Source organism: Ochlerotatus camptorhynchus, unplaced genomic scaffold (assembly GCF_037179485.1).
Source record: "Ochlerotatus camptorhynchus isolate MF236.1 unplaced genomic scaffold, CSIRO-AGI_Acam_v1.1 ptg000087l, whole genome shotgun sequence".
Classification (NCBI taxonomy): domain Eukaryota; kingdom Metazoa; phylum Arthropoda; class Insecta; order Diptera; family Culicidae; genus Ochlerotatus; species Ochlerotatus camptorhynchus.
In genome coordinates, this window is record NW_027040577.1 from 772274 (window position 1) to 799164 (window position 26891).

At 37.7% G+C, this 26891-nt stretch overlaps 1 protein-coding gene and 1 pseudogene across 1 annotated transcript in view; both read right to left on the reverse strand.

Annotated features, from left to right (window-relative positions):
* Positions 1-26891, reverse strand: part of Ptp99A (Protein tyrosine phosphatase 99A) — a 482762-nt gene that overhangs the window by 295680 nt on the left and 160191 nt on the right. The gene's annotated exons all lie outside the window — the stretch shown is intronic.
* LOC135698491 (uncharacterized) lies at positions 2744-14753 on the reverse strand (annotated as a pseudogene).

The following is a 26891-nucleotide window of genomic DNA, read 5'->3' on the forward strand; positions in this document are numbered from 1 at the left end:
TGCGGAATATTTATATCGGTCCAATGAGCAGCGGCCACTCTGGGAACGAGATCACGGTCGGGGAATTTTCCTCTTCTACGGATTTTATTATTATTCCACTCACGTTCTATATTGACCAGGAATTTATTCCGATTGTTGTTTTATTAAAATGATCATCATCATATCGGATTATTAGGTTTATATATTTCTATTGGCAACGGGAGGAATGTCGGGAAAATGTAGGTATACGAATTTGCCTCCATAACGACAATGAGAAGTGCAGAAAACGGCAGATTGGGATGCTTCGGCCACTTTGAATTGATTTAGTTAAAAGCAAACGAAGTTTATTGAGCAGAAAGAGAGCAGCGAACAGTGGCGGCGGTAACAACATTCTTTTGAGGACGATGGCTGTTTTGGCCGAGATTTATTGTCCTGATCTTTTCCGGTTTGCTGAAGAGGTAAGTGGAGTTGTTGGTTTTGCGCAAAGGAGAAAAAGGTCAAAGCTTTACGAAAATAGCGTTGGCAAATGGAAGATTATTTCTCCAGGAGCTTACACCCATGTTAACATTAATTTATTGAATTTACATACAAACGCTTTGATAATTGCATGTTTACAGCTTCTGCTAAAATCCTCTTTAAAGAATGGGTTTTCAACCAGTTTGGTTTTCAAGTCTCCAATTTGTTTGAATCATTTTGATTGTAAATCACAGCTTTTCTTGCATCGATTGATGGTCAGCTCATTTCAACGTTGATGCAAATTTTAATCCCATGGATTGAAACACAGGTTAAAGCAGTTTTTTCGTCCTATGTATGTACCCCTTTCCAAAAAATGTTCACCACCGTTACCTCTCCAGAAAATGTTAGCACCTTAGCCTTAGCCTTTGGAGCTGTGCATTGACAAAGCACACTGAGTGTCATCTGCAACGTTTAGTCTGATAGAGTGCTTCTTTTTCATCTGTAATATAGTGGAAATTCCAGATGTGTACAAATACGTTGACACGAATGTTAGGAGCACTCATATTGCAAATCCTACAATATTTGGCAATTTCATTTCGTCAATCATTTCGTAGCTGAAATAGTTCACCATGAAATTGATTGGGAAATTTATTCAATGACAGTCGGTAGTTGGAAATGGTAGCGTGTCAAGTTCGAGGGAGATGACTTAGCTATGATACAGGAAAGATTTTCACTCCTTATCATTCATACGTAACCACATTGTTGACGTTACTTTAACTTTTCGCGTAAGATCTGGTGAAGAAGAAACAGACAGACAGTGCTTTCTTTCCGGTTGATCCAGATAACATAAATCACGATGCTTTTAGAATCAAAGTAAAAGTCAAATAGATCATTTAGCGGTGCCGGTTTTTTTTCCTTTATCACCATGATTTTTAGCCGTAGGCTAGTTCATCATGTTATATAGCAGATGGTCAGGCTAGATCCTGACTAAAAAAAAGGTTTCAATTTGAAATTAGCGTGACGTATAACTGGCTCTGCCCAAGTTACAAATCTAGAGCTGGTTGGTTTTATTTAAATTTTATAATTGTTTTATTACAGCAACAACCATTTCCTATAGTTTTATGATGGTCATACGCAATTCCACAAAATGTAAGCCTTAAAAAACACTTATAACTATCTTTAAAACCATGATAAAACCTTTTCTAAAACCAGCTGAAGCTAATGCTATTCTTATTTATGAAAGGTTTTATGATTGCTTTGAAGGGTCTGAAAACCCCAATTTGAATTGCTCTTATAAAACCCAGCAATCAATCCTAATATTGATTTATAAGCAATCACAATAAAACTAGTTGGCTGTGAAACATCTATTTTAAAACAGTGATAAAGTATTCAGTTCCAACTTGTCAAAAATTGTTAACAACCCTCGTCTGTAAAAATTTTTTCAACGTGGATTCATGGAAAATAATTAAGACTTCTGGCACTTACAAGCGAAATGTATTGAAGAATTTCTACAAAATAGTGAACATGAGCCCACTTCTGGATAATAAAGTGCTTAAGCTGGAACCTTCTGCAAGTAGCTCCAGCCAAGAAACAAGTTCTCCAGTATTTCCTGCGGATGTCACGGAGGCAGCTCCAGACAGTCTACCACCCCCACCGTTTTGAATCATCATCACCGCTTAAGGAAACATCGCAACGCTGGAAAATTCCTGATAATGAGGAAAAGTTTGATAAATCCGAACCGGAAGATGAAACATTCGCCAACCTGCGCCTTTATACAGATCTTCAGTCCTGGGCAGTTAAAAACAACATTTGCTAGTCTGCATTGAAGGAGCTTCTTTCAATTTTGAATAGTCGGCTATCGGATGTCTTGCCACGCGATCCGAGAACATTATTGAAAGCGGTCTAGTCAGTGGAGCTAATTCAAATGGAGAATGGACGATGTCATGCGTTACAGAAGGGGGAGGGATCTCAAACCATCATAAGAACCTTTCTCAGCCCCAAAAACCCCAGCAGACAAATTTGCACGCCGATCGGTTCAGTAGTTTCCGAGGCTATAAGGGTCAGACAGACAGACAGACAGTTTTTTTGTATGGAAAATACGGTTCGAACGAAAACAAGAAAATGGGTGGTTATGATTTGTGTGATATTAAGGGTAAAATGGTAGTTGTCCCAACTGATGACACAGCGGTCACAGTGTTTATCCCATTCCTGGATACTGTTTATTGATTATTGATTGATTAGTTAAAGTTAAGAAATAAAATTCATTGAATGAAATCAGTACCATTGATATAAGGAAAAAAAATCGAAATCATTCTTTATTGTTAACGTTGTTGTTGTCGTCATCCTTTTTGGCTCCGTACTTCAGGTTCTTCGGTCGGTTCTTATGGGCAGACGTGACTTTTGACGTTAATTGCTGCTTGCTGTTCTTCATCACACCCTTCAAAAACTTTTCACACGATGCTTCCGAGAAATCTTGATCCGCCAATCTGACCACCCTGAAGAAGAGTTCCCGGAACTTTGCATAGAATTTAAGTGGAATCTTGGATGTACCCGCTTCCAACTCGTTCGATCCACTTGGTTGATTTCCAGTGAGTTCTGTATTATCTCGTGCGAGCCCCGTCCAGGAACACATGTTAACAATTTCCCGAGTTGCCATATAGTCAATCAGACGATATGCGCAGTCCACTCCATCTGATTTCCGGTAGTTCCACAAATGGTGCTTAGTTTTAAAACATGATGATTCATACTGCTTTCATCCTTCAGTTCAGCTTCCAGGCGGTCCAAATTCTCGAGAGAGTCGACTGGTTTGAATGCCACGTCTGCGACGGGAGTGATAGGTTGAGCTTGAACATGCTTCTCGATAGATAAAACTTTTGACGTAGGACTACACTGGGGGTACACTTTGTGAAAACCGAAAATGAAACATGTAACAAATTAAGAAAGATTTTGAACGTTAATAACTCAGTTGCCCCTGGTCCAATTTCAATAATTTTATCACCAATCGATCAGAAATATGGCTACGCATCGATAACAATGCTACTGAATGTTGATTTTCAACAAGAAACTCTTGAAAAACTGGTAAATGTCCAGCATTGTCCAAAAGCGTCGAATTAACTAACAAATCCACCAATTACCTACATGCATATGCTGCTTCCCCAGCACAGTCGTCAGAAAGTAGTAAGTAGACGAAACAAGTCAAAATGGCATTCGCCTCCGATCCTCGGACGCGTGCGAATAGGGAGGATGGAATTGCGTAATATTTTGCACACATTCATCGCCATACTCAGAACCACACGCTCCCAACGACCACTGTGTGTCGGTGTTCGGTCGTCGAAATTAGTGGCAGCAGTAGCAGTGCTTTCGGCGTGCAGCTGCCACGCTGCAGCAGCAGCAGCAGGAGTGCTTTCAACAACAACAACAACGAAAGGCTGCCTGCAAGCAGCGAGCTGCAGAGCTCATACGAGCAACCATAGAGAAGGAGGAAGAAGTCCCACCGCTAGGCTAGGATCGGAATCAGTAGCTCGTCGTACCCAGCTCAGCATTACTCAACCATCACTACAAAACGGTCCTTTTCAGCACCACCATAAATTTGTTAAGAGTATTATTTGGACATTGTCAAGGTCATCAGTTCCCGCAAGCAGCTAGCAATCAAGGCTCAACCTGGTCTCTATAGAAGGTGTGGAATTGTGTAAGCCCGAATGTATTGGTGAGATTAATCATCGTCCGACCATTTTCCAGAACACGCTGGTAGGAAGTGTTAAAAATCCATAAAGAATTTGAGAGACGTGGGAATAATTCGCTTTGGGTGTATATTCAGTCCCCAGAAAGCCAATAAAATCAAATTTGTGAGAAAATTTACTTCAATCGCTCGAAGTCCCTCCTTTTTTACATATTCTGTACAAACGATACTTTCCGCCCCGCCCCATTCATATAATTCGAAAGGAAATCCTGTGAGGGGTGAATTGAATACACTTCAATACCAAAACGCACAAAACTTAAAAATTCATAAATAACAAAAAATCAGAATACACCTTTTGAAGTCCTTCCTCCACTTTAACGGCACCAGTCGCGGTGCCAGTCCCTTTTTTGAAAATTTGTTCTATGCGCTTTTCCAGTACACCCATATTCTTGTTTTCGTTCGAAACGTATTTTTTATACAAAATTTTTTTTTTTTTGTATGGAAAATACGGTTTGAACGAAAACAAGAATATGGGTTTTTCCGGGTCATTACCGTATATGAAGAAGGGAATATTACACGGATAGAAATCCCCTTATGCCTTTTGGCAAATTTCTATTACTGATCATTCATAAAATGTAAAAGTCAACTAATAAGCAGACGCCTTGCAAAAAAGTTATTGAAGATCATGTGTCAAATGAAATTTCATTTTTATCTAAGTCCTTCAGCCTACAGGAACTTACCAGCCTTCATTATTATGATATATATCTAAGTGTGTTTACATTGTTTCTGCCATAGCAATTTAGTATTTTAAAAAGGTTGTCATGTTCTGCATGTCAGTATAAACATTGCCATCTTAAAACTTAAAACTAAATGTTATCTAAATGTAAATGGAATTAACGATTTCTGCCTGAAATAATTAATTATTTTGTTGGACATTTGTTCTAAAGTCACAACATTCGAAATGCTATATACCTCGGTAGTACTGTACCAGGGAGGCATCTTCAGAACTTTGATCTGAATTATTTGAAGTGCTTTTTTCCTGGTATTGCAACAGCTAGACCATATTGGCACAGCATAAAGCATGCCCGTTCTAAAAACTTGTTTAAATATTAGAAATTTATTCTTCAGGCAGAGTTTGGATTTAATTTATAAGAGGATACAAACATTTTATATATTGTCGGTCAAGTTGGACATCGGAAAGCCCCACACGCGACATTCGATTTTACTCTCTTTCTGAACGTTAAACATAACGTCGGACATAGTGCGCTGTATAGCGCATCATTGTGTGAATACAGCGCACTATGTCCGACGTTATGTTTAACGTACAGAACGAGAGTAAAATCGATTGTCGCGTGTGGGGTTTTTCGATTTTCAACTGGAACTATAATATTTTTTGACCAGGAAATTGAAACCCCGTTCACAGTGACTACTACTAGGTTTCAAAAAAGAAGCTCTGGGCTTATGTGGGAATATTAAAAGTCGAGTTTTGGAAGCGTTAGGAGAAATCTGTGTTATCAGCAAACACTGAGGCAACTCAGGGGGATCCGAAGTGAAAATTAGTAATCCTACACACCAAAAATATGAATCAAGTTTCAGCAATATGGATTGCTGAACTGATTCCAGCAAAAGCAGTTCATACTGAATAATACAGCAACCCAGAAAATGTTGCTGGATGCTCAGCTACCATGTTGATCTGTCAAAACAGCACTAGCGTGCACAGGAATCTTGTGAAGGAGGGGCAATTTATTTTTTTCTATGGTGCATTAAATCTGGGGATGGGGAGTACTCCAAAGTGCGTGGGAGATGGTGATGTCACTGTTTCCCTACTGTTCAATTTAGCAAATTTAATTTATTTTTTACTCCGGTGGTGGTTAATCTTCTTCAATGGAAACTGCTTTTAGACAACCAATGGAATTGGCAATTCAATCCCATCGATAATGTCGATGATGATCAGTTCGTCAAATGGTTGCAATAGTAGGGCTTTAACATAAATGATACATTTGCTGCAATGCTGTTGCCATGGTAGTTAGATTGAGCTGAAGTCACTTCAGAGGGTGATGATAGCACCGACAAACCGACATGAATGACCAATAAGAATCGCATTCTCCTTTCGCATGCACACTGCGTCAACAAGTACAAGGTTCAAACAGTGCGCATAGCAGTGAAAAATAAAAGTATATTGCTCTTGATCAATCCAATCTTGATCAGTGGTGTTGAGTACTTGGTACTGATGAAGTCTGCAAGTAGTAGACGAAATACGCGTATCTGTCATAAGAAAATAAACCAACACACTCAAAGCTCTTCATAAAAGTATATTGCTGTTTCCGTCCTTGCACTTGGCTTGTACTCCAGCAGTGCTGCCAGCCATTGGGCTGGCACCGTCAAAATATACAGCCAACATCTGATCCCAAGAAATCTGCATCGCTGTCAGGACCTCAGCAATAGTATCAAAGATGGTCGTCGCGTCTGTTTTCAACACCCGTCTCACACCCACGATTGTTTCCGTCGGTCGATCATTATCAATATACCTGATGACAATCGCCAACTGCTCGTCTCATCTGCAAAGATTACCACTGGTTTTCATCGCAAGGATTTCGCAATGTTCCGCAACATTACATTGTGCAACGATGTAATCATGTCATTTTGAATACGGTTACTTGTATACTGGTAATTTTTGGCACCTTCCGCCAAGTGTTTTCCAGCACAGGATCTTAGTTAGCCACCAACTGGGTGGCACACTTTCTGCTCCTTCACACTTTGCAAAGTGTGTGCATAATATCGATGAAACGTTCCATTATATAGCGATTTTGTAGCCGCTTTGCCTTACTAGCTGAAATCATACCTCTTTTTTTTGTGGTCCAGTTCTTCATCGATACCCTTCCTGATTTTGAAAATCTTCCACGCGTCCATACTACCAACATGGGTATCACTGCGATTGTGTTTGCCCAGCATCTCGGTCGCTTTCTTCCAATTTCTGAACCCTGTTGGAATCGTTGTAATAATGTTTTGCGGTATGCTCTTCTTTACAGGTTAAAATTATAAACCAAAGAAAATATATTCTTCAAGGTACTGTATCATCTTTTATGCAGTTACCTTTTTGAAATTTTGTGCGGTACGTTTTTGTATATTTTGAAGGTATCGTTACAGTTTATTTTTGACTATTTCAAGGTTTTGTAAGCCCTTATATGCTGTTGTAGTTACACTTAACTATTACCGTTGCAAGTACGTTGAACTTGGTCATTTTCAGCGAAAATTGTAGTTCTAATTTTTTCAAATTTTGTCCTTAATACCAAGGCTAATACGATCATTAAAGAGGTTTAACAAATATGTAACGACTGGAACAAACGCGCACAAAACTATTTTGACAAGCGAGTACATGATTGTTAACGGAATGACGACTTGTGCGAAGGATTGAGCATGTCAACCCTGTCCCAAAGTTCCACCAGTCGGGATGACAGAAAATAATGCCGAACATAGAGGACAAATCTGAATTTATTGCAACGCACATAAACAGCTGTAACTTTTCAACCACGGTAACAAATGACTTTAAATTTTCAGAGAAGATTCTTTGACGAATTTTTAGTAACACAACAATAGACCAAAGATCAATGGAAAACTAATACCCACTTTTCAATTAGGAAATCCAAAAGCTGTATTTAGACTTTGTACAGTTGCAAAAAAGTACATCCTCATAATTCCTTGAGCTTCTTTTCGAAATTTTTAGAACTCTATGAGCTTTTTTGAAATTCTTCTCAGAAGTCCTCTGGAATTATTTTTAGAACTCTTCTTGACTTTTACTCAGAACACCTTGGAACTAAAATTCCCTTGGAGTTTCAGAAAAATTTTCCTCAGTATTATCAAGAAATTATTCTCGGAATGAGCTAGAAATTAACGGTATTCTCTTGATGTTTTCCTCAAAATCCCTTTAGAATTTCACTCAAAATTTAATTTAATGGTATTCTTTTCGGTATTATGTTGGAACTATCTGCAGAATTCACTAGAAATTATGCGCAGAGTTTTCTTGGAATACTTCCCAGAAATCCTTTGGAACTCTCCTCAGAATTCAATATCCTTGAGGTTCTTCGCGGATTTTTTTAGAACTCTCCTAAGAGCTCTTTTGATATTCTTCTCAAAAGTTCATTCAATTATGTTTATGATTTTTTCTTAGAACATCTTGGAACTCAAATTCCTTTAGAGTTTCAGAATTTTTTCCCGAAATGAGCTAGAAATTATCCTCGGAATTCGCTTGAAATTTTGTTTAAAATCCCTTTGGAATTTCACTCAAAATTTGATTTTCTCGGTATTCTTTTCGAAATTATCTTGGAACTATCCGCAGGATGCACTAGAAATTATCCGTAGAATTTTCTTGGAATTTTCCCCAGAAATATTTTGGAACTGTCCTAAGAATTCAATATCTTTGAGGTTCTTCTCAGAATATTTTAGAACATTTTTTTCCTCAGAACACTTTGGAACTGAAATTCCCCTAAAGTTTCAGAAGAATTTCCTCTGTATTCTCCAGAAATTCTTCCCAGAATGAGCTTGAAGTTATCTTCGGAATTCTCTTGAAATTTTCCTCAACATCCCTTTGGAATTTCATTCAAAATTGGATTCCCTCGGTATTCTTTTCGGAATCCTCAGAATTCCAAACTGTCCTCAGAATTCAATACCCTTTACGTTCTTCTCGGAAATCAAGATTAATTTGTCTGTCCATTCACCAAAACGTTGTAGTTTTTCTACCAGAAATGTTCAATAAAACTTGCTCCTCCATTCACCAGAACTGTGCAATTTTTAGATCAGGAATTTTAATTCAGCTTGCCCCTCCATGCAGCAGAATGTTGCAAATCATACACCAGAAAATTTGAATTGACCAATCTTCTGATTTTTCCCTTTTCCATTTTCCACCAGACATTTTCAAATAAAGCTTGCCCTTATTTTCATATTTTTCATCATAAATTTTCAGCAAAGCAGCTTCCCTCTAATCATCAGAATGGTGCAAATTTTACACCAGAAATTATTATTAAAATTTGTTTCTCTATTCAGCAAATATAAGACCAAAAATCTTCCGAAAAGCTTGCCCATCCGTTCACCAGAACGGTGCAGATTTTCCATAAGAAATTTTAAATTTAGCTTAATTTTAAATAAAGCTTGTGCCTTCATTGCCAGAAATTTTCTGTTCATTTCATTTATCAAAGCGATGCAAATTTCGCACCAGAAATTTTCAATAGAGCATGGTCCTCCATTCACTAGAACGGTGCATTAAAAATTGTCAGTGAAGTTTGTTTCACCATGCACCTTTGTGGTGCAATTTTCAGGCGTTGCCTCTTCATGCAGAATGGTGCAAATTTTCCACCATAAATTTTCAATGAACCTTGTATTCATCAGAACGATGCAAATTATGCACCAGAAAAATTAATAAACCTTGCTTTTATATTCACTACAGTGTTGCGAACTTTCCACCAGAAATTTTCAGTTAAGTGTGCACCTCCAAATTTTAAGCGCGATTCAATTTTAGAACTAGAGTTATTCATCTTGATTAGTCCCTACATGCACCACCTTGATGATATTGTTGCACCAGAAATATTCAATAAAAAGCTTTTGTTTCGATTTACCACCACCACTAAGGTGAATTTTTTTAACTTTAAATCTACCCTTTGATTTTAACCCTCCATGAGCAACCCTGAAAAAAAAATTACTCCAGAATTTTTTTGTATTCACCAATGTGGTGCAATTTTTTGACCAAAAAATTTAATTGAAGTTTGTCCCTTCATGCACCTTTGTGGTGCAATTTTCAGGCACCATCTCAAAGGAATTGATGCAATAAAAGGGTTTCAATTTGTAACCAACGCTTTCACGGTTACAATCGTCCTCTGATTACTGGGGCACTTAGCATTGACAAAAATGTATATATTGTAAATAATAAAAATTGTCAGTAAATGTCTAGGTATAAAATATTTGTCTGTATATACTCCACGTTGTGTTTGAGAGACGAATGTTTTATGTCTAGTAGCCCTAGGTTGGTATTTTGCGGTTTTGTATATATTTTGCATTAGTTAATTGGTTTTGTTACTATTTTTGTTTACAGTTTGTATTAAAATCGAATTAAAATATAGGATTAGGGAATTTAGCATTTACTATAAAATTTAAATTTAAATTTTGAATGTTCGCAATACCAACCTATGAAAATAAAATTGTTTGTTGCTGTCAAACCGTCATCGAAGAGGAGACACCGAGATGCCACGTATACAGCATTGTGTATGGGCTTCTATTATTGTATCCGTTCCCGAAAACCTATATAAGGATTCTGGGGACAAAAGCACGAGGTCTTAGATAGTGTGTTTGCCCGGAGGAGTGACGTCGCGGCTTGTCACAAGTTACACGTGACTGCGTTTCGAAACAGTTAATTAAAATTCCGATCCTAAGGATCAAGAAAGTGATCGACTGGTGTCACCACACGCTCGCCAAGGGCTGGTCGATCCGTCGAGTGAGGTCATAGTGTGGTGTTTAATGTTATGCGGTCCACGGTTTCGAACAAATTCGTACCGGTACGACGCGAGTGCATGGACGGTCAGTGATTGGCACAGTAAAACGCCATTTGAACATTAGCGAACCGTTGGACATTTGTGAAGACCGTCCCATAAGCTGAAAACCTCACTCGACTTACCGTTAGACACTCGCGGTAGTTTGTGCGCGCACCTGGAACCACTCCCCGGGCTAAAGTGAATTGAAACGCTGCTGGCCTCCGTTACAAATAGGCCAATTTGACGCCGCATATGGAATCCCCCCCGTCGAAGCCCTGCACAGCTGCGTTCGTCGATGGACACCCTACCGATGGCTGCCACGTGAGCCCATTCATCTTATGTCGACCAACGAGTGCATCACGGCCGCAACGTAAGCTCACCGGTGAAATAAAATGCGCAAGTACTAAAACCCTAGACTAAAACCCCTTTTTGATTTTCTCACTGCACTCTGAATAAAACTTCTGAAATAAAATGTAAAGTTCAACCTAAAATTTAGATTTAATTAATTATTTGAAAGTTCTTTGATTGTTTTGTATTCCTATTGTTCTCATTGTTCAAATAATCCGCTTTGTTGTCTCATCCAGTAATCAGAGAAAAAGGTAAGTTGAAGTTTTTCCAGGCGACTCCATTGCAACGACCCTTAACCACAACTATCATCAAAAGAGGCACATGTTACGCCCACCCCAGACGGTTGCCGTGGCTTGACCAGCAACTAGGGGCTTAGAAAGGGGTCCATCTGACCCTGAGAAGCTAAGAGATAGTTTCAAATTTTACCTTCAAATCAAGTTATCAAGAAATCTAGATATTTTTTATCATAACTTTGAAAATGTGGAAAAAAAAAATCTTATTTATAAAAGGTGGGGCAATTGCCCCACCTTGCCCCACCCTGTGCACGGCAGTGCAAAACAGGCATCTATATTTGAGATTCACATTCCCGCGTTTATTGTTTTTTAATAGAAGTACTCTTTTTAACAAATCCATTGTGCGTATACTAGCCAAATCGAGCAGAAATCATAACATAAGTGAGTCATATTTATATTTTTTCCAATTAAGCAATCTTTTCCATCTAATTTTAGCAAACACTCAACGCAAGATGTTCTTCCTTAATCGCTCAAATGAGTCGCAAGTTCGCATGGTGTTGCGGTGAAATGATGTTAATAGATCAACTGTTAGCCTCGATATTAAATAAATTATTCAGTAAATGAATCATGCATTAGTACATGCAATCAAAAGTACAAGTTGAGTACCAGCAATGTAATTTACCATACACAAATTAAATATGTATTTAACATTTAAAGCATATTCAGTCAACTCTCTCTTATTCGATCTCCCTCTAACTCAATATTCTCCCTAACTTGATAGTTACTTGATGTTACTTCGACCACTTTACCCAAACAGATTTCCTAAATTTACCTTCCTAACTCGATATCCTCCCTTACTCGATGACCCCTTCAATATTTAGTTTAGAGAGTTGAGTGTATTTTCAATCCAAAAGAAAATTTGCAATATCACTGACAAGGGCATCGTTGCAAAAAAAAAATTCATTGAAACTACAAACGCTCTATCAGAACTGATAGATAAAGTAAAGAAGATAGTTGCCTTTTTTTGGAGATCAACAATTGCAACAGATAAACTGCACAAGCTACAGATTGAAGATGATGCTAAAAGAACACCAATACTTCATTTGTGCCTACCAGATCGAACTCGGAGTTTATCATGGTTAAACGGTTTCTAGAGCTGTACAACTTCATACAGATCATTAGGTCGGACCAAGATCCTCAGATATGGTTAAATTGGTTTAAAGAAATCTGGAGGAAGTCGTCAAGCTACTACAGCCCCTTAATGAAGTGACTGAAGATTTGAGCGGTCAAGATTATGTGACAGTAAGTCGGGGGCTGCCTATCATAAACTGCCTGAACAATTGCATCACTGCTATGAAGCCAATCATCGGTCTGAAGAAATATCCAAGCATCCTTGTTAAGAGAAATCATGGCTCAACGTTACAACAACTGAAGGGTAACAATGCGAACGCCAGACTCCATTCGCAAGGAAATTGACATGTACCGTAAAACGGGGTATCTTTGATAATGCGGGTAACAATGATAGTATAATATAATGATTAAATTTACTCGCTGCACTTTTTCCGAATTAGAAACAGTGGTTCTACATTTTAGCTTAGGGTATTACCTTTGATATTGTATAGAGTTTTTACATAGTATGTGCTACATATTTTTCAAACATATTAAAAAACAATTTTCTTGTTTTTCGTCTGTTTGAAAAAGCACTGAAGCAATCATTTATGAAATGTGTTTCAAAAATAGCCATCACAAGTTCAATGTTTACTTCTTATTGCTTATAATGTTTTCCGATTATATACTCGTTCAAAGTTTCATATTTCTTGAACTAAATTGTTTGAGATTCACTCATGATTTTCTATATTCATCGAGCATTATCAAAGTAACCCCAAATCAAAATATTGATGTACGGTCACTAGACTAAACAAATAGTGCAAGTGCAATAATTTTCGATAAACATATTACTAACGAATGAACTTTAGGAACCTCGGTACTTGTTTTGAAAATATAAAATTTGAAAAACATTCATTGCCGTAAAAAATATTTAGAATAAACTTTAAAAAACTATCAATGTTACCCCGTTTTACGGTATATGTATATGAGGAGTAGAATCGAATCAATGACGAGTGACATTTTTCAGTACTGGGAGCAGCAGCAGAACAGATTTCCATTTTAATACCAGGTGGCTACTGAAGCTTTTGCCAAGGATTGCAACCTCGGTGCCATCAGAGCGTTTGTTTTCAAAAACAGGGCGAATTTTGAGTGAGTCTCGAAGCACTCTCGATCCTGAAAGAGGTAATCGAATAATTTTTCTCCATAATTTTGATGCTTCTGGTTTAAAAAATGCAAAATAAACGCCGGAAAGCAACAGAGTACTTTTAAAGTGTATTTTTTAAAATTATTATTGGATATCGGACTCGATATCGAAAATCAAAATACGATATCGAACCGATATCGATATTTTTAATGACCGATCACGACTTCGTCACAGCTCTAGGAGTAGTTATAACCCGATGCTCCCAATTCGACACACTGAACAACCGAGCACCCGCGATACGGTGACGCTGCACTAAATCGAGGCGATCGACATGTGAGCTGTTTTCAACGAGTAGCTGCTGCTTAGGTTAGCATTTTATGCATAGTTCATAATTGCAATTAAATAAAGAGTTCACTTCTGACTTTTTAGTCGATCGTCGTAACTCTTCGTGTTTTTTTTTTAAAGCCGAAAAGATCCTTCATATCTTATACAAAAAGAATGAGCAGTTTAGGATTCCTCAATTTTTTCTCAATGCCTACTTTTTCCATGTGGGACTGATATGGGATAACCAGTGTTGTAACTGTTGTTCGAAGGCAACCGGTTTACTGCCCTGCCAATAAGATCAACCTAAATTTGTGCTCTATTTACTCATATATCGTAAAAAGTGCAGTCACGTTGTCTCATGTTTTTCCCGGAAAAAAATCCGAATACGAGAAAAGTAGATTGGATTCTTTCAGCCTATTGGTACTAATCCTAGACTGGGTAAAATTTTCGGCAGATTCCGGCAGATTATTTAGGTTTTTCCAGTGGCGTCACCTTAACGTCAATCTACCTGTGCACCAACTCTCAAAACGTTCACAAATCTCTAAATAATACTTGCAATCGATAAATATCAGTAAAACTAGGAGATTCTGTGCATTTTGCAATCGATTTGAGTGAAATTATTGCTAGATATCATGTTTTTAAAGCTGGTGCACAGGTAAAAAGTGAGGTTACGCGACGCCACTGGGTTTTTCACAATGATGTAAATTTATTCATCGCTGAGTTCCTGCACTTTTTTCGATTATAAAAAAAAAAGAATAAACTAAACATGTACTCACCGGACTAATCCTGGTCGGGTCTTGCCCTGGAGAAATCCAATTACTCTTTTGGAAGTTGAAACCAGCCGATGATGTGTTGGACGTGGTTGTCGTTGCCGTCGCCGTCATGCTGGCGGAAGCATTCGGTCCATCGGAGGATTGAGATGTGGAGGCTCCGCTGCCCACCGTCTTGTTCTGGTGCTTCTTCATGTCTTCAATATTTGGTTTCTGTGCAACCCGGTATCACACGATTGCACTGGATGCAAGCGCCCTTACTGTGAGCCTCGTGGAACTCGAGGATACAGGTTTCTGAGCAAAATTATCGCGTCACTTTTCATATAGGCCAATCTACATTGATCGATTCTCTTCAACGACTCTCTCTTTCGTTAATAACTCGGCTCCAAAAACATGTTCAGCTGATCTTATCGTCCAATCCGCTTGATAATACTTTATTTTAACAGACTATGTAGAAAAATTTGCCCCAAAATATGAATGCAGCCAAGTTATTAACGAAAGAGAGCGTCGTTGAAGAGAATCGATGAATGTAGATAGGTCTATTTGAATGGTGACGCGTGAATTCATTCTTCCCATTCGGCTAAAGCTCTCAATTTCAAAGCTTTCACCAACACCAATGTAAGGATGAGGGATAAACGATATGTTTGAAAAATTTGATCGTTCGACGAGTTTATTTTCGGTGCAATTATAGGGGCCCTATATCCCCATCCTGGTTGTCAACTCACCATATGTAGCCCAATTGTATTCATTAATCACAATTGGATTTTTAGTGATCGCATATGTGTTAGCATGTATATCCCTAGGAAATGTAATTTTATTAGTTTTGCCAAAAGCAACATAGAAAATCGTGGATTGTGATCAAAAGCTCGGTGATGTGTAAATTGAGAATGTGAGCATGCAACGAAAAACTCCTCTTGCGCCCTCGTGTTTTCCCGATTTAAGGTTTATTCAGACCTGAGCGTGCTTGGCGTGCGCTGGCCGGGATTTTTCGTTGGTATATGAGAAAGACAACAAGTTTTTTTTATCTCACTCTGTCTCTCTTACCAACGCGAATCTCGCTCCACGAACGCCAAGCACGCTTTGTTATGAATACGGCTTTAACGCTGAACCAGGACGTAGCATTTATAGCTTCAGACGTCACATGTCAATCCTTATAGGGTAGAATAGGAGACAAATGCACCCTGGGAAAAACACCCGATTGGATTTTTCATAGCTATTCCACTCTTAATTCTGGGATTTTTTGTGGAATCCTATGAAAAGCCGCATTAGGCGTTTTGCCACGGGGTGCATTTTGGGCTGTTTTCCCCTACTGAGCTTCTAGCCTTTCACACGGTGGAATTGGCATCCTGTTCGCGATCACTAGCTTTTTCACTCGGCATTTGTCTCCGTGTAGCGCCGCCGGTACAAAGTATTTTTGCTGGTGATTGTTATTGATGCGCTGTTTGGGGATTGAGTATATTTTCCGATCTTTCCTGGTTCCATCCAGTAGGTACCTACATACATACAGGACGACCAACTTGCTGCCATCGTTGTCGTCTTTTTCAATCAATCTCGCTTCATGTTTTTGATCCGCGGAGTTTGAGGGGCTATCAGATTTATGTCTAAGGAATTATGCCCCTCCTCTACGGATATATTTTTACGCCTCCTTTGCAAATCTATTTTTACGTTAACTTAAACATGGGTATTGAAATTCCATCGCCACACAACTCCACCCCAGACATCGGGGCACCCCTCTCTCCAAGCGGATGCACAGATCCTGTTAAAGCTACACGATGAGGTGTGACGCGAGAGCAAACAAAAAAGCAACCGAGTCAAACGCGACGACGACACCATCATCGTTTCGGTGTTGATTGTTTCTAACAAATTCCCTCACCGCCATCGAGCGTTGGTCGGTGGCGGCGGCGGATCCCGGATTCGCTACATAGACTCTAATATACACATAGTACGTAACTTGTGCTGCTGCTGATGTGGCGGAAGCCAATGTTTGAAATTGATGTTGATGTTGATGTTATTTGCTACCATATGCCCTCTGTGATGACACCACGATGCGCTGTCTTTCTCAACTATTTGGTCGGTTGACTCCAGCGTTGATGGCGGGCTGCGGCGATAGTGCCTGCGATGAAAACACCTTCAATCTGGCGAACCGAAGTGACAAAATAAACAAGACCGAACTAACGTGGATTACTTCCATTACTCACAATTTCCTCTGGTGAATGATAGGCACCCATCTGCCACCAAATGTATTTACGCACTTGTCCTAATGCAAATACCGCCCTTGAATTTCTATCAGTAGTGCGAGGAGGGCAATGCATTTCCATGTTGGCAAACAAGCAATTTTGTAAGATGGAATTTCGATTTCACTCGCACCCGCATGAGATGTTCACTGGATTTTCGGTATCTCTTACTTGGTGGGGCAATGGTAGGCTTACAACAGCAGTTACATCCGCATTTTCTATACTAAATTGAGGAATAATGGGATTTCTCTGTTGAATCTATGCTCTTTACCAATGCCCTAGGAATATTATTAGAACTCTTAAAAAATTGGAAATTCATATACTTCTGCTATTTATAGTTCTAGTGTCAGGTTAGGTTAGTTTGGCAGAATCCAAGAGCCTTACAGACTTGACAAGGCTCATAATTCAAATATTTTATTTAAATTGGGTATCTTGAAACATAATTAAAAGCCTAGATTTCGAACAATTTACTTAATTTCAAAAGATCCCATATATTTCACAATGATTGAAATATTTTTTACGAACCCCAGGATTTTCCTAAAATTATTCAATGACCAGGGCTCTACATTGTCGAAGCTCTAAATGAACTCGTGTTTTTTTCTCTCTCATACATACGTGTTCGACGCTTCATTTCTATAACGCCTAGCTAGACTATCAGCAAGAAATGATAGTGAAAAAGAAGCACGCTTAGAAGGAAACGCTGGCTGTGGAACTTCTTGTAGTTGCTTTGCTAACGTCGATTTTCTAGTTAAACGAACCTCATTATGGCTTTCAATCCCCTTCCACGAACACTCTATCACCGATCTTTCAATTTGTTTAAAATGCGTTATGTCCCGTTTTTGATCATTTTTTTTTAGATGGATGGATGGAAGATAAATTAAAAATATTACGTGTAATCTTCACGTGTTTTCACGTGTGAAATGCTTTAAATCTGTTATTTCATTTTCCGTCATATACGTCATGTAACCTCTGTTGATGTGTTTCATGAAAGAGAAAATATCAAAGTCGAGCGCTCTTTCGCTCATCCGTTTCACCGAAGCTTGAAAGGAAGACCAATGGAGCGATGGGATAAAGAGAGACAAGCGATTGAACATTTGTTTGTGCACGCCGACTGAGGTTCTAGAATGCTGCGAAGCTGTTCGACTTTAACAGAAAAAGAAAGCCAGCAGTCTCTTCGTCGCATCGATTTGGTCGATTGAAGCTGATATTGTGTTTTTTTTTTATTTGTATTATTGTCACTTTCAGTACTCAAAACATTCAGATTTATGGAGTCATTTTCATATGAATATGAACTGCCATCTTCCTCATCATTCACTGCCTCGTGAGAGTCTGAATGAATGAGAAGTAAACGAGTCACTGACAGCCGAGCATTCAGTCAGTAGCTCAGTCGTGATGGTACCCAAAACTTGTTTTGAAAGACTGAGTGTACCTTTTCTATGGGAAAATGACTCAATTACATGCTGTGTGAGCGAAGGAAAGCGGTGTGAGTCGCCTGCTCATGAGTGACTGAATGTTTTTGGTGGCTCTTTCACTGCCTCGTTCTATAAGCGCCCATTACACATATCAATATATTTACAATAAATTGACATACTGACAATATTATTGAAAAGGTGATATTGAAGACGATGATTGATGACGAGTATTGACCAAAAGCAGATTTTAATTTCAATTTGTCAATACTCAGAATGTATTGACAAAAAACCGCCAATTTCGCCATCAATATCATCGATATACGAATATTGACCAAGAAGCCTTTTTACCTCAATGTATTAAATTTAATATTACTTGTCTCAATTTCCCCACACAAGAAACATGGATTAGCGAAAGAAAGTGTGTTTGGAGTTCATGTTTGCATTCGAGTCCAAACGGAAACGATTGCTGGACCTGTATGTATTGAAAATACTAGCTACACACTAAATTCGGATCACCAAAGTCGGTAAATTTAGCCGGCCTTTTGAACAGCTGAAAACATTGGAAAAATTTCAAATGACCTTTACCCGAAGGAAACCAATAAAATCGACAAATTTGATTTGTATCATTAAATGGGGTTAACTAAATTTTTAAATTTTTCGTTGATTTGTAAATTTTAATCGAACAGATCCGTAGTTCAAAAATTACCAAACATTACCAATTCCTGGTTTAGTGGATATATAGAAACCAATTTTCACCCAACATTTACTTATACTTGCACATTTTAATTTAATTTTCAGGATTTTTAGAATAAATAGTGTTATATAATGATCTCAGGGTGTCGACTACCTGAAAAAAAAACCTGGAAAGTCAGGGAATGTCAGGGAATTCTATTTATGATCTGGAAAGTCAGGGAATGTCAGGGAATTTTAGTGTAGGTCATGGAAAAAAATAATGTTGATCACATTGCTAAAAATTATGTGTGGGACACATAAAACAATCTTTGAAATTTTATCAGTGCATGACGTCAACGTTTTTGGGAAGATCCTGGGCATCAGATCTACTCGCTGCGTTTATGGACGCCCTTGCCGGTATCTCTTCGAACAAGTTGCTGCAAGTGTCCATGGATGGGCCCAATGTGAATTGAAGCAAGAGGTACAAAAAGGTGGTGAGAAGCTGATAGATTTGGGAAGCTGTGGGCTGTATATTTTGCATAATGCATTCAAGGATAGTGTTTGCAGTATCAGTTGGGATGTTTTCAAATATTTGCGTGGTATCCAGAATATCTTCAAAGATGTACCTTATCGCATGGCAACGCCAATGCAGAGAGAGGTTTTTAGGTAAATCTAGATAGATCTGGAATTAGGGCGTAACTGCTTTTGTAAACAATGACTTCTATCGACGATTTCTAGGAACTCAATGCACGCCCACGCAAACCAACATAACCGTCGGGTCATTGTTTACAAAAGCTATTACGCCCTAATTCCAGCTCTATCTAGAAATGCAGAATATCTTTTTGAAAAAAAAAATAGCATCAGCATCAGTCCAGCATCAAAATGAAAGCATATTGAAAGCAAGTGTTGATATCAACATCAAACTGAAATCCTAATTTGATTTCAGTTTATGCAATTGATAAATTTTGTTTTCATTTTGCTGTACAAAAATATGTTGTTGCGGGTTTGACTTCATTGCCTTAGCATAACATCAAATTGAATACTTGTTTTGTTATCAACATGAAAAATTGATATCAAATTGAGTATTCAGTTTGCTCTCACTGATAGCAGAAATAGTTTTCAATGTGATGTCACAGGAAGATATGTTTGCTATCAATTTTGATATTTTAACCGTTAAAACGAGCAAAACGACAGCAACCTGAGTTATCATTATCAGCGAAATCACAACATCAAATTTAGATTGCAATTTGATCTCAGACTTTGCTCGGGCTGTGTCCATGATCGAGGGAAAAAAGTTAAATAATACCACTGAACTGTTCAAAAGTTCATCTAATTGAGGTTAACCACTAACGGTGCAAATCCTGATTGGCGGGCAAAAGTTGGCGCTACTTAGTGGCGTAAGATAGAAATTTTGACATGATGGTGCTTTCAAAATTCTTTCACGGTGAGGTATGGGAGAATAGTTTGAAATCATATAAACAAGATCGACATAACTTCAGAAAGTACTGAATCACTTGAGAATAGTTCGGAATCACTTAAAAAATTACTGAATCACTTAAGGAAATAATTGAATCACTTCATAAAAATACGGAATCTCTTCAGAAAGTACTGAATCATTTCAGAGCACACTGAATAACTAATGAAAAGTTCGAAATCACTTCAGAAAGTACTGAATCATTTCAGAAAAGTTTGGACTTACTTCGGAAGTGCTAAATCACTTCAGAAGTGTTTTCAATCAATTCGGAAACTACTGAATCATTTAGGAATGTATTGTATCACTTTAGAAATGTTCGAAATCACTTCTGAACGTACTGTATCGATTAAGAACAGTGTGGAATCACTTCAGAGAGTCTTGAATCACTTCAGAAAGTCTTGAATCACATCATAAATGTTGAGAATCATTTCACAAAGTACTGAATAACTTCAGAAAAGACCCAAAATACTTAATAAATATTCGAAATCACTTTGGAAAGCACTGAATCATTGCGAAAAGTTCACTTTGAAAATAATGTTCGGAATCACATATCTTCAGTAATGTTCGGAATCACTTTGGAAAAGTTCATGATCACTTCGGAAAGTACTGAATTATTTCAGAAAGCACTGAATCACTTCGGAAAGTGTTGAACCACTTTAAGCTCGGAATCTCTTGGGATAGTATTGAATCACTTCAGAAAATTTCGGATTCACATTGGAAAGTAGTGAATCATCCCAGAAAGTTTGTAATCATTTCCGCAAGAACCGAATAACTTCGAAAATGATTAAATTAGCTAGGAATGCACAGAATCATTTCAGAAACGTTCAACCTCACGTCGGAAATACTGAATCGCTTCAGAATGTTCATAATCACTTCGCAAAGCACTAAATGATTTCAGAAAGTACTGAATCACTTCAGAACTGTTTGGAATCGCTCCGAAAAGTACTGAATAATTCCAGATAGTTTGTAATCACTTCCGAAAGTACTGAATCGCTTTAGGAAGAACTGAATCACTTTTGAACAGTTTGAAATCAATTCTGAAAGTACCCAAGTAACAATTTGGGCTTATGAGGGTACTGTAGACCATGATTTAGACTTGTAGAGTGCTTTAAAACCTCAATAAAACTTACAATGTTACTTGGATAATTAATCACTTCAGAAAAAAACTTTGAAATTCTTCGGATAGTATTGAGTGACTTAAGAAAATTTCTGAATTCCTTTGGATAATACTTAATCTTTCCAGAAAGTTTGTAATCGCTTTCGTAAAAACTAAAAAAAAATCCGGAAAGAACTGAACATCTTCACAAAACTTCGGAAAGTACTTTATCAATTCTCTCAAGTTTGCAATCAGTTCTTCAAGAGCTGGGATCATTTTGTAATAACTTCAGAAAAGTTTGGAATCCCTTCAGAAAATATTTAGTCACTTCAGAAAAATCGGAATAACTTTGGGCATCACAGAATCATTAAAAAAAAGTTCAAAATCTCTTCTGAAAGTACTGAAAAACGATAGAAAATCTCGGAATCAGTTTGAAAAGTGCTGAATTACTGCAAAAAAATTTCAGAAAGTACTGAATCACTTCAAATAGTACATACATAATTCAGCATGAGAATGATTAACCGCTCGCGGTTCTCAGAGGCGAACTAACCTTTAGGCTGAAAACCTCTTAAATAAAGAAAAAAAAAAATCCGCTCGCGGTTGCTACTCCGTTTTTGCCAGATCACCTGTCAGAGAAGCAAAAACGATGCGTTGGACGAGCATGCATCTGCAATGTGTAAAAACTGCTGATCTCATACTTTACGATAGGCAATAACAGCGCCGGCCGCTTCATAATGTAGGTCAATTAGACCGTCAAAAACCAAGAGAGCTTCCTCACTTCCAGGAATTTTTCAACAGTTTCTCAGCAGGATTTACTTCAGGGAGTATTGATTATTATCGCTAAGCTACTCAATTGTGACACATCGAAAAAGATCTCGACTTTGGCAACATAGATCAAGAACAGCCAACTCTCCACAACTCGATGTCCAGTTACTCGATATCCAGTTATATAACCATCATAAAAATGAGTGTCATGGCTACTGAGATAGCGAATTTGTATGAGATTGTTATTCTATAACTCGATAATTCTATAGGTACCTCGAGTCGTAGAGAGTGCTGTCTATACTGACATTACATTCCATTAGGAAAGTTTAGAATCACTTTGGAAAGTTAAGAATCCCTTCAGAAAGTACTGAATAACTTGAGAAAAGATTAGGATCACTTTGGCAAGTACTGGACCATTTCAGAAAAAAATAGCAGCCAACAGAATAACTTCAAACAGTACTGAACTTTACAAAAGTTTTTAATCACTTCGGCAACATTGGAAGCACTGGATTCGTGTATTCAGCTCATAGCATATTTAATAACATCAGAAAAGCTTGAGTTCAGTAGGGAAAATGTTGAATCGCTTAAAGATAGACTCACTTCCGAAAATGTTAAATTTTCTGGACTGATTTAATACTTTCGGCAGTAATGTCACGAGTTCTTGGGAACGTTTAAAGCAAGAACCTGTTATAAGCGTGAAAACGTGGCACTGAAACAGTAAATGTATTGCCTAATAAGGCTTCCAAAGGTAACATCAGTTGTAACAACACAAACATCTCTGGTTCTTATTTCAAAGATTTGCGTAGCGACGATTGATAGTAATGATTTGTAAAACGCCAGAGGTGTTCTGAGTAAAACGTATAAAACGAATCCATATTTATTTATCTTTATTTTTTGTTTTTTTGATTTTAACTATCATCATACCCATAATCTTCCCCTTAATTGGCCTAGTACTTGTAACTTAAGAAGGGGGACCGAGTGCCTCGGAGAAACAAAAGTTCGTTGCGCCTTTGCGCAGTTAGCGCAGTAAGGGCTTCTTACTGCGGAGGTTTTGATTTGATGACATACTGATAGTTTTGGAAATTTTGCTTTGCCCACGAATGTTTAGGAAAATTCCAGAAATTGTTCAAGGTTTTTCCTGAAATTAGGAGAAAGTCAAGGAAGATAAATATGAGTTAAATTAGAAAACACAAATGATAGTACTGGGAAAATGTTGACGGAACTTTCATAATCGAACTAATCATAATTTCAAGAAGAAAGGGTAAAGGGACTTAACCACCTGTAGAGTACGGTGCTGCTCGATAAAGTGCAAATGTTTTGCAACGTACTGTATAAACTAGATAATACACTATGTGAAACAACGCCATCAACGTCGCGGGCGAATGCATCGTTATTTTAGGCAGATTTATATTTTAAGGGCGCCGGTCAATATTGGGTGCGACTACTTAGCTCAAATTTTAGGAACACAGCACTGGGAATAATAAAGCTCATCACGTTGTAGCTTCTTAGGTTAAAATAACGTAGTTTTGTGGACTGGAATTTTTCTGAAAACCGACTGGAAAGTCAGGGAAAGTCAGGGAATTTTGTTTTCGACTTTGAGTCGACACCCTGGATCTATTCCAGGCCCATTCTTAAGTTCTCAGAATGATGTAAGAACTAGGGGATTACTGAACTCTCCTGTTTCATTAGAACAAAATTGTTAACCTAATGTTACCCATACATATAATGCTTAGTTTTATCATAATGATACACTAGTTTTATCATAACGAAAATCCTCTTATACTTTCTGGCAAATTACTATTGATGATTATTAAAGTCAACTAATGACCAGAAGACGTGCAAGAAAGGTAATGTAGGTAATATGTCATATAAACTGTATTAATGAGCACACATATAGTTTATTACTTAACATAGGATGTACCATGAACGTGGGCTATTCTGCGTGAGCTATAATTCCGCGGACTTGTCATTCAAATACCAAATTGGTATACCAAATGTTGTAACTTTTTGACAAGACACAGAAAATACACAGGATAACAGATAACATGACATGACATGTACTTCCAAATTGATCGAATTTAATCAAATCGATTGTTGAGTGTGCGGAATTACTACACGCGTGAAATAACCAACGTGCACGGTACGCAGTTTCCTAAATAGAAACTATTATGCTGATATTTTGGTAAACATTTATATATGAAACTCATGCATATAATAAATAATTTACGTTGCGTGTAGGTATGTGAAACGCTGATAGTATTTATTTTATTTTAAAGTAAAAAATAACTTGATCATGCTTGTGATTTTGTAGAGAATGTACATCCATATAAACAAAAATTTGCTGATTGGAGACTGTAAAAAGATAAATTTTTATTATGTTTTAAATTGATTTTATATCACACACGAAGATTTAAACAAATGGCAACACTGCATGCCTCGCAAAGGTGCTTTGTGCGTCAATCGATCTAAATGACGTACGTTCTCCATCCTCTTGGGTAAGGGAAGAATATTGACAAAGTGAAATGAAAATCAGTTTTTCAACAATACTCGTCATCAATCCATCGTCATCAATATTACCTCTTCAATAATATTGTCAGTATGTCAATTTACTGTCAATATATTGACCCGTGGAACGAGCGCTTTAGCGTGTTGTCATTAATGTTGTCAATATTTATGAATTGATAATATTGAAAGGAAAATTGGCAATACGATGTATGTCAATATATTGGCATGTGTAATGGGCGCTATACCGTTTGGTACAAACGGTCAGCACAGAGCAATGGATTGAATAGGGCAGTGCTTTCACACTCAGCCTAAGCAGTCAATAATTTTACTCTCTGGTCACTTTATCACATTTTAGGTCATTCGTGACTCACCGGAGATGATATTTGAACTCGTGACCGTGAGCGTGAGAGGTATGATTGTAATAATGCTAAACATTACGCTGGACCAGTCCCCTCTTAACGATTTTGCTTAGACTAAGATTTCTAAAATTATTTTTGAAAACTCTGCCTAAGGAACCATCATAGAATCCTGGTATTTGACAAATGTTCATGATTCAATAGTTCAGATTATTTATAAATAGAGTAGAGTGCTACTTCATCGTAATCGCCCATTTCCGTTCTATCGACCAGAAAGATCAATAATATCAATGATCTCACCGTGCACAAATCAATAATAGGTTTGTTTCGATGCGTTAGTTCATTAGCTACAACATAAATCCTATTAGAGCGCATTGTATGAATATTTACGCTCATTGTTCTCAAAACAAAAGAAGCGCTTCAAACGAATCATCTTTTTCTACGTTTATCCGTAGGACGAAAAAAATCTAATGGCGTTTCAGTGCGTTTGGACGGAATTGAAACTCGTAGGACGAATTTAGAATCAAGAAGCAGGATTAGATTTTATGCAATATCTCAATAATGTGTGAATCTTTATCAAATCTATGAAAAGGTGAATAAATTTAGAAGTCATATTTGACAGAAAAATTCCCCTTTTTGTTTAAATTTGTTCAGAAAAGAGAGATAAAGCGTGGGTTGTGCTTAGTACGACGGTAATTCGATCAAAAACCCTATTCGGGATTTTGAAAAAAATTCGACAAGCTGGCAATCCAATAAATATTTAAATTCTGAAATTGTTTGAAAAGTTGCCGCTTGATCTTGAATTTTATTCGTCACTTAATTATGGATGGGCAATCACCCATGCCTGCCTTTGTCTGACTTTGCTCATGATATTGCATCTTAAATTTTAAGGTTAAAGTTTAACCTATCAGACTGTATTTTCAAATAATTTCTAAGCATAGTGGCTGAAGCAGAATCATTAGCAAAAAATATCTACATAAAAGCACATTTTTTACAAATTCACGATTTCCTAGATAGATTCTCGAGGTTGATCCCCATGAACACTAGCGTTGGGAGCCAAAATTCGTACACAAAAAAAAAAATCAATCAAATTCCGTACATTTATTAAAAAATGCCTACTTTTTGTATGAAGTGTATAGATTTCGGTCCCCAAAGGTTCTAAAAAATGAGTGACATTGGTTCGTATGAAACGAAAAAACTACAAGGGATAGCCCTATGGAGTTGTACGCAATGGGGAAGTAGGACTTCATGGTCTTATATAATAAATGTTATTTGTTAACTGCAGCAGGAGCTTGTGTTTTGTGTAGGAATATGAATTTGAGCGGAGTTCTCTCTGTTTACACTCTTTAGTATGCCTATGATTGCCCTCAAAAGAATTTTTTAAAGGAATTTTATTTGGGACATGCTCTGAAATTTACCTCTTCTGGAAAATATTGGTGGCCCTGAAAAGGGCCAATGGTAGTACAGACTTGAGCCTTTGGAAGGAGATGATGACGTGTAGGCAGCTGGATCAGCAAATCGAACCGGACAATCCCATATTCTTCGGTTCAATGATTGGGCACTCGCATGAGTTTCGCCATAGCTGCTGGACAGGGTTTGAACTGGTGCCTGCGACAGGTTGGAAGGCTGTACAACATCAATGTCCACCCAGCTAAAGCTCCTTCCCTTTTTAGTTTTTCTCGTAAACTCCTTCTCTCAACAGTTTGATAAATCTTAGCCTTTAGCCGAGTCTTTAGCAAAAAGACGCCTAACATTTTTTTCGGCGAATGTATTATCCTGTTCCACGTCATGTCTGTTCAGATAAATTAGTACTTTTTTT